This window comes from Solanum stenotomum, chromosome 7 (assembly GCF_019186545.1).
Source record: "Solanum stenotomum isolate F172 chromosome 7, ASM1918654v1, whole genome shotgun sequence".
NCBI classification, from domain to species: domain Eukaryota; kingdom Viridiplantae; phylum Streptophyta; class Magnoliopsida; order Solanales; family Solanaceae; genus Solanum; species Solanum stenotomum.
In genome coordinates, this window is record NC_064288.1 from 41,521,409 (window position 1) to 41,531,760 (window position 10,352).

The window sequence follows — 10,352 nt, forward strand, 5'->3', positions numbered from 1 at the left end:
CTAGGATTGCAGGAACTGGGAAAGTAATGTTGAAAATGACATCTAGCAAGGTGTTGACTTTGAACAACGTTCTGCATGTTCCTACTACTCGAAAGAATTTAGTTTCTGCCACTGCTCGTTAAGAACGAGTTTAAGTGTGTCCTAGTTAGTGACAAAGTTGTAATAAGTAAGAATGAGATGTTCTTAGGAAATGGCTACCTCAATGAGGGCCTCTTCAAACTGAATGTAATGGTTGTTGACAGTATTTATAAGAATTCTGCTTCTGTTTACTTATTGGAGTCAAATGATTTATGGCATGCTCATTTGGGACGTGTAAATTACAAAGTCTTACGAAAATTGATTACTTTAGAAGTATTGCCTAATTTCAAATGCGATAAATCGAAATGCGAAATTTGTGTGGAAAGTAAGTTTGTTAAACATCCTTACAAGTCTGTTGACAGGAATTCAAAACATTTAGACTTAATTCACACAGATATATGCGATATGAAGTCGACACCATCTCGTGATGGGAAAAAGTATTTTATAACTTTTATTGACGATTGCACTCGATTTTGTTATGTATATTTGCTTAATAGTAAGAATGAAGTAATTAATGCATTTAAGCAATACAAAAATGAAGTGGAGAATCAATTGAATTTAAAGATAAAAGTGATTCGGAGTGATAGGGGTGGAGAATACGAATCTCCTTTAGCAGAGATATGTTTGGAATATGGTATTATTCATCAAACTACTGCAATACACCACAACTCTAGTTCACCACGAAACCTGTGGGGAGAAGCGATCCTTACGGCTAACAAGATACTCAATAGGGTACCCCGTAGCAAAGCACAATCGATTCCATATGAGTTCTGGAAAAGAAGGAAACCCAACTTGAAATATTTCAAAGTGTGGGGATGTCTAGCCAATGTAGAGGTTCCTTTACCCAAGAGGGTGAAAATTGGACCCAAAACAGTGGATTGTGTATTTATTGGATATGTTGTGAACAGTCAAGCATGTCAGTTTTTGGTTCACAAATCTGATAATCCTGAAATTCATGTGAATACGGTAATTGAGTCAGATAACGCTGAGTTCTTTGAACACATTTATCCGTATAAAATTGAATGTGAGTCGACAATTAAAAGACCTAAACGACCACATGAAGAATCAATGGAAAATACACTACCTAATGAGGATCCTAGGCGTAGTAATCGCCAACGGAAATCCACTTCTTTCGGACCAGATTTTGTGGAATTCTTGCTTGAAAATGAACCTCCAACATTTAAAGCAGCTATGTCTTCGTCTGAGTCAATCTATTGGAAAGAAGTAGTCGATAGCGAGATCGAATCAATTTTAAATAATCATACTTGGGAATTGGCTGATCTTCCTCCAGAAAATAAACCTTTAGGATCAAAGTGGATCTATAAAAAGGAAAATGAAAGCCGATGGGACTATTGACAAATATAAGGCTAGACTTGTAGTCAAAGGATACAGACAAAAGAAAGGTCTGGACTACTTTGATACATACTCTCCAGTAACAAGGATACCATCAATTAGGATGTTAATAGCACTAGCGATAGTGCATGATCTTAAAATCCACCAGATGGATGTAAAGACAGCATTCTTAAATGGAGAGTTGGAGGAAGAAATTTACATGGAACAACCTGAAGGGTTTGTGGTTCCTGGTAAAGAAGAGAAAGTGTGCAGACTTGTGAAGTCGCTTTATGGGCTTAAGCAAGCACCCAAACAATGGCATGCTAAATTTGACCAAACAATGTTGGCAAATAGATTCAAGATTAACGAATGTGATAATTGTGTTTACATTAAAAACATTATGAATCATGAAGTCATTGTTTGTATGTATGTTGATGGCATGTTAATAATAAGTAAAGATATTGATGATATAAATGCTACTAAGCGCATCTTGTCCAGCAAGTTCGATATGAAGGACTTAGGAGTTGCTGATTTGATCTTAGGGATCAGGATTCTCAAAACTCCTCAGGGACTAGCATTATCTCAATCTCATTATTAAAAGAGTATTGGATAAGTTCAAGTACTTGAATTTCAATGTTGTCAAAATTCCAATTGATTTAAGCTTTACATTTCAAAAGAATGAAGGTGAAAGTGACTCCCAATTGGAATATGCCAGAGTGTTGGAAAGTTTGATGTATATTATGAATTGTACGCGACCAGATATAGCATGTGCTATTAGCAAACTGAGTCGGTTCACTAGTAATTCTAATCAAACTCACTGGATGGCAATGAAACGTGTGTTGGGGTATCTGAAACATACACAACACTATGCTTTGCATTATAATAAATATTCTACCGTGATTGAAGGATATAGTGATACAAATTGGATCACCGGGTCAAATGAAGTAAAATCCACAAGTGGTTATGTGTTTACACTTGGTAGAGGAACAGTCTCTTGGAAATCGTCCAAACAGATATGTATCGCTTGCTTCACAATAGAATCTGAATTTATTGCTTTAGATAAAGCCGATGAAGAAGCTGAATGGCTTCGAAATTTCCTAGAGGATATTCCATTCTGGCCCAAACCTGTGGGACCTATTTGCATACATTGAGATAGTCAAGCAACAATAGATAGGGCAAGGAGCGTCATGTACAACGAAAAGTCTCATCGTATACGATGGAGACATAACACCATAAGACAACTACTCTCAAGTGGAATTATCACAATTGACTATGTGAAGTCAAGCGATAATAATGTGTCAGATCCACTAACAAAAGGCCTAGTGAGAAAGGGAGTTGAAAGATCATCTAAAGGAATGAGTTTACGGTTTAGGACAAGTCAATATGGAGGTAAATCTATCTAGCAGACTTGAGATCCGAAGAGCTAGATTCAAGGAGAAAAACAAAGTTGTGACTGACGGTTCGACATTGTCAATCAACTCAATCCATTCTCATGATGAAGACAATGTTCAAGAACAAGGTTAAGACTTTAAGGCTTGTTAATGAGTTAATAAAGCTTAAAGTTTTTAATGATTTGCTAAGTTTGGCAGATTTGACCAAATAGTGTATCTACGCGATGACACGATTAGAAATCACTTATGTGAATGTGAAGTGCAAGCCGCTTCAAAGAGATTTTTTTTGTCAAAAGCCTATTCTCTATACACTCATGAAATCAGAAGGTGTTCATGGCTGAAACGAACACAACCATAAGAACCATAAATGGTAAAGGGTTAATTGTGTGACATATGGTTGTCTAGGTATACACCAAAGCTCGACGGTTCAAAGATATCGTATCTACCGATTGACCGAGTATATCCGATATATGTTCACTATGGAAAGTCCAAGGAGAAACCTACTTATCCAGATGCAATTGATCCTTGCTTGTAAAGTACACACTCGTCCATGCATTCCTTATGTTATAACCATTCCCCATTCATGTGGGGGATTGTTGGATATATAGCAAGAGTTAATGAGAAATGGAGTGAAGATAAAAAGAGAGGAACTTGAAAAGTTCTTTTATGCTTTAGTAAAAATGGCATTTCTCCCTCATTGGTGGTGGAAAAAAAATAGAAGGGTTTAAATAGAGAAACACTTCTATTAGTTGTTAAAAGGGTTGGAAAGAGGGACCCCCTTCGCGCCATTGTCGTCTCTCTCTCGGCTCGGCTTCGGCTTCGGAAAATGATCGATCGAGAGATTATTTTTTGGACAAAGGTTGTTTTAACTATTTAATTAATTATTTATTTAATTAATTAAATTAAATGGCCAAAACGATTCAATTATTTAGTTAATTAATCAAAACGTTTCGACACGACTCGGATCCGCGCGACCCGTTTTATTTAAAACACTTTCCCATTTTAATTTGAATTTCCCGTCGTTGGAGATGACTGTTCTGAAAGGTTGTAACTTTCAAGAACAACCATGACCGTTTGAAAGGTTGTAAACTTTCTGGAATGGTCATGTGGTTTCTGAAAGGTTGCAACCTTTCAGAATCAGTGCATCTTGGCTATAAATACCACTGATTCTTCAGATTTTTTACTTACGAAAAATTCTGAGTTCTTCTTCTGCACAGATATTTTTTGTGTACTTTACTATCATTGAGTGGTTCGCTGACATCAGAGTTTTGGGTATCAATACACTGGTGATTGAGATCATTCTATCCTGGGAGGACATATTCCAAATCAAACCTCGGATACTAGAGGGGAATAATTTTTTTAAGGCGACACTGTGCATTCAGTGGGCTTGATCATCTTCCTTTTCTGTTTTTCCAGATTCTGGTACGTTTTTACAGATTTTAGTTTTGTTAATTAATTTATGTTCTTCTCTAGTTCATTGGAAACTTTGGTAACTTCGTATTTCTGCAAAGTTTCTGGTAATCAGTATTACTATTTTTTAAACACAAATTGGCAATATCTTATATATCAAGCCAACCAGAAACTGATTTATCAAGTGAACCAAAAATGGACCTTGGATCAATTTATGTTCTAATTCATAGTTGTGGCTAATTAACTGAGCAAGTGTTATCATGTTATGTCGTATACTTAGAGAGGGAACTGACTCTTAATAAGAGGGTGAATATAAAAACATTTCAAAATAGAGTATATGTGATTAGTGGGTCAAAACTAAACATATAGAATGACATATAAGGGTAAAGAGAAGAATGACACATAGAATGGCATCTCTATGATGTAGTCAGAACAAATTTTCTGTAAAATGGGCTTTTACTGAAACAAAGAGAAAAGCACACATAGTAGAATATAGACTGAAACAAAATGTGATGGAAATCATTACTTAAAAGAACCAGTCTTGAATACATTACATGCCCATAAGAAAGGAAAAGAAAAAAGAGAAGCATTTCAATCTTTTGATGGTCTAATAACACATCCTTGAATACACAACATGGCGAAGCCAGAAATTTAGGGACCTATATAAGGAAGTATACTTTTTCCATGAAAGGTGTTCAAGTGATCACATTTTATAATATTTAGTGTTATTTTTCTTTCTATTTGACAGTACCAATCAGTCATAAAGAAGTGACAATAACTACTATGAGGCAATTGTCAACATCTTGATGTGTCTAACAAAATTTTTCCCAAGGGGGTAAACTATAAACCACCCCCCCCCCCAAAAAAAAAAAAAGGAAAACAAAGAGAGAACATCCCACTAGACAGTCTTTTATTAGGTGTACTGAGATTTGCAGGGCAGGGGACCAAGAATTCATTGTCACACCCGTCGATACTTTTGCAGGGCAGGGGACTAAGTCTTTTATTAGGTATACTGAGTTTACATTCCTAGCAACTTCATCATTGTATGATAAACTACCCCTGTGACTTGTGCTCAATCACTTTGTTACCATAAACTATGTTGCTTGGACTCTCCAAAAATGTTGTCACACCCATCGATACTTTTGAAGAGTCCAAGCAACATAGACCATAAACATGAATCACCTTTTGACACAATTAAACAAGAGAGTAACTAATTTTAAAAAAAATTCAATTCTATATAAGACATTCTTTCCATTTCATTCAAGCAATTTGTTGGCTTAACTAGTAATAAGAATAAGAGCAACTAACTAGACAAAAGGAATCAAAACATAAATAAAAATGTTAGATGAGACTTGAATGTTGACAAACCTTCAATGATAGGAAATTAGGCAGATGAAGCTTTCAAGACTATATACTTATCTGTAAAGGCTAGTCTAGCCAATATAGGTAACAAAAGTCACTAAAAATTAGTTTAAAGCTGAAGCTGGCATTCACATTAACCACTCTTAAGACCCACACTCAATCAACTCTAATGTTCATAGAAAATGACTTTCCCTTTAATACTCACAAATATCCTACAAGTGTTGAGTCCACATGTGCTTAGGAATGGAACAACACAAGTAGACACGGGTTGATTTTGCTCTTCTTTGACCCGAAACATTGACTTATGACCTTCTTATCGATAAATGAAACTCTAAAAATATTCCAACCATTTTTTCATTAAAAAAGTACAAGATCTAAAATACAACAACTCACATTCATGTATTAAAATAGAAACTCATATCAACTAAGAAAAATTTGAAGATGAGAACAAATTGAAGAGATTCTACAACAAACATCATTTGCAGGATATTAAACTTCAATAATCTATAGAGAAGAAACATAATAAGGACATTCACTCATCTTCTCCAATATTGGTGGCAGGTTTATCCACCAACCACCATCTATATGTATGAGTGTGGGTTGTAGTAATCTGTTTGACGATAACCTGAGGTGTGAACAGTTGATCCAAACACCACTATCATCAACAAAAAACTAACAACATGACAATAACCTAAGAAGAAATAAAGCTAATGAAAAATAAAAAAGGAGCTAAACTTAACATTGCAACAATCATTGACCAAGTATTGAAGTGAGAGATTTGATTTGCAAAAAATTTCACTCGATTTTCATCCAAACTAAATCAGTAAACGAAAATTTACAAATTAACCTTACCCAACTTGAAATTTTTAGATTAACCTCGATTTTTGAATAGATTGGCAAGCAAATCTTCTTTATCTGTAGTCTTTACTTCGGAAAAATCTGCTTAGAGAGACGCATGAGGTCTGCTTGGAGAGTTTTGAGCTGAGCTTTGGATGAGCTTGGAGCTTGAACCTACACCGATTGGAGCTCTGCATAATCAGATTGTTTCCACCATCGCTTCTGCATGTGAGTTTTGGAGAGAAGTTTAGTGGGTTTGAGTAAAGTGAGTTAGAGAAAAGGAAAAAAGAGTTAGAATAATTGGTCTTATAATTACTTTTCAATTCCTAAAAGTGTTAATTGAGTTTTTAATTGGTCTAATAATTTCTAAATCCCCAATTATTTCCCAAGAATTAAATGTCTAGGTAAATCCCCAAAAATAATTTTTCAGCCAATCTGGAATTTTCCTACAAATTAAAAAGGATTTTTTTTAAAAAAAGAATTGGTCCATTTACCTAGGGATTTACCTAGAGATATTGTTTCTGCAAATATATTTTCCTAGGTAATTTTGCAGGAACTAATTTAGTGCAAAATGGTGTCAACTTTAGCTGCGAAATTTGTTGGGAATATAAGTTTCACAGGTAATATATTTTAATATTGAGGAATTTAAATTTTTGCAAGAAAATTTGCAAGTATTACCTGCGACACTTTCCCCTAGGTAATATCCCCATGTAATTCGCACTTTTCTATTAGTGTTTTAATAGTCCAAATGTTCTTTCAATAACATTACCCGCCCTAGCATGCTTCATATTAAAGAGCTCTTCTCGACATCGAGGTGATGGATTGTCACCCTGCCAATCCTTTAGCCAATATCTTTATCCTCGGCAGGGAGACAGAAAACCATTTCCATTTGTATATCCTCCATCGCACAATTAGTAATTGCCTAAAAAATGTAAACAATAATATAATTACTTTAAATATCAGTCTATTTTGATGTAGTAGAAATATATAAGGGTCTGCTTATTATTTAGCATACCCTGAGGTACTTTCAACCCATTTCTTCGTACAACAGCATCTCGCAATACGTGACCATTAGCGGCCGGTCCCTCCCAACCAGGTAATACATAAATGAAGTTGAGATTTCTATCACAAACACCCAAGACATTAGTTGCTATATCTCCTTTTCGTGTTTTGTATCTTGGCTTATCTATTGCTTCAACTCTAATGGAAATGTAAGTACCATCCAATGCACCAAGACAACCCTATAAGATAAATTCAACTCTAAATACTAAAAGACTATTAAAAATAAAAATACTTTCACCATAATATTTCAAGTTTGTTCGTAGTAAATCAAATGTTAGATTGAAATTTACCTATCTTAAATCATTTCCATCGATCATCAGTATCATCTTCGAGCACCGAATTAGGTTTAACAAGTAACACTGGAGTTAGTTTAAGAATAGCTCTTAGACATTCATTAAAGGCTCGACTTACACTCCACCCCGATCTAATATAATCAACTTTGACAGACATGTTCTTCTCGTGATGAACCAAAATATTTAAGAACATTGCTAACTTTTCAGTACTCGACGTATTTTTACTGTCAGTCAACCCTCCAATATTCTTGGCTAAGGAGGCTAAAATGTTAAAGACATTTCTATTCATCCTAATCTTGTCAATACATACAATATCATTGTCACGAATGAGAACATTTAGATGAGACAAGATTTTAGGAATTCTAGCACTCATACAATATCGAATTACCCGCCTATTTCTAGATCGTTTTCTTAATAACATGCTGTAAATAGCCATAAAAAATGCAAATAAGGACAATAAATGAATGCACTACAATTTCCTCGAGGATGATAAAACATTCAACATCGCACAATTGCTGAGAATCCATTTACACCTATTTTTCATTTAAAAATTGCAACATCATTATCAAATTGAATCCCAAAAGAAAAAAAAAGTATCAATCATGTTACTTAACTAATTATTGCAGACACATTAAATGTGTATAATAGGAAGGTAATAGATGGTTTCATACTAGAATGTTCAATTTTATTTTAAAAAAATTGAAAAGTAACATTGAAAAACAGGGTAAAAAGTTTATTTTTGTTTGGCTTCAATAGCTAGAATACTAATACTATTTTGTCAAACTGCAAATACATGTTCATCTTTTGCAGTTTTAGAAGCTAAAGCAACTAAACTTAATGAACCCATTTTTTAGAAAGCACGATTTTTGAACAAACAAAATAAAACCCACATCAAATTTGGGTGTACTCAAACATCAACTTAACTAGAAAATATTGAGAAGATCTAGAATCATTCGTCTCTCATCAGATTAACAAGAGGAAAAACACAAAAAGAGAAAACAGGAGGAGAAGAAGAAGAAAATAAAAAAAGATCAGCCAAATTTTGAGATTTAGAACTTCTAACCTCAAAGAAATAACGCCAGACTGAAAGTTTTTCAATCTATTAGCCTGGAAGATGAAGAGCCATTCTAGATCTACAAATATGGAGAGAGGATCTGAATGTTAATCTAAAAAGAAGTGGTGTATATTTGATTGAGAGTGAAGGGTAAAATTATCAATTTTTATTTTTATTTAGGTATTAGTTATTCAGGTATAACTTATTTCATCTTTTACCCTGCATAAAATAATACATAGATTGACTCATAACTTAAACATGTATTAGTTATGTGGTTTGCTAATTTTCTAACCAAACATAGTATTATGTGTGTTGAATTTTATACTTTGACAAAAAAATGCTACCAAACATGGTAAAGCTTATGCAACATTTTATACCTGAATAACTCAACCCTTATCCAGTAATGAAACGGCCCCTTATTTTGGATGGAATGCCACATGGTTGCATACCATCTTAAAAAACCCATCCCCATTTTTTGACCCGCTTCACTTGCTTTATTATCCGTTACCCTATCCAAAGTCCAACCCCATCAAAAAAATTTCCCAACGAATACAACCCTATTTACTCTAACAACATCAGACTCCATTCAAGCAATATCCATGGGAACATCAGCTTCTCCATTTCCACCACCATCAGACTCCATTGAAGCAACAACATAATTTTTTTAAACTTCCCTCCAAATAAATTACACTCAACAATAAAAAAAACCTAACTAGAAAATAGCAGCAACCACCCTTACAAATCATCAAAATCTCCTTTTTAACTAACTTCTCTTTGTAAATTAAGGTTAGAGCAGAAATAGAAAGCAAGAGAAAATTGGGGGTTGACAAAGTCTTTTGGTATTGACGAAAAGACTGAAAACTAAACACACCCACAGATTATATTGAACTAAAGCATTACCTATACTCTGTCTTTTGACCTCGAAAGTAAAATAAAGACTAGCACCCTCTGAGGATTTCTTTGGAATTTTTAAGAGTGACTATAAAAAATTTACTTGCTATTTTTCGATGGGAATAAAAAACGAGATTCTTGTCTTGATTAATCCAAGTGAATTTCTAAAATTTTTATTACGTAGACTACATTTCAAACCCTAGGTCGACAGGCAGTAGTCATGGCTGCTACGGCCACTGGACAGCCTCCTTTTGAGGCTGTCCAGCCCGCCCCATCACCCCAAATCACCACATACGTGTCACGACCCGAGAGTAACCCCTAGTCGTAACATGGCGTATTCGACCCCGAAGGGGTCTTATACGAGCCACATAGTCATTCATTGCATTCAATAATGAAAATAGTGCGGAATAAAAAAAAACTTATTTACATCCACACATTTAAACTTCATTAAAACAACTTTAAAAACACACAGCGGAAGTCTAAGTCTCACATGGCCATCTTAGACACAGTCACAAAACATAAGTAGGGACACGACCCTTTACAATCAAAAGAAGTCTATTAAGTCTATTACATGAACAAAAGAACTTAAAAGTCTTATCCTCGAATCCATGAGGACATACCAAGTCTTGGAGGAAAGCAATC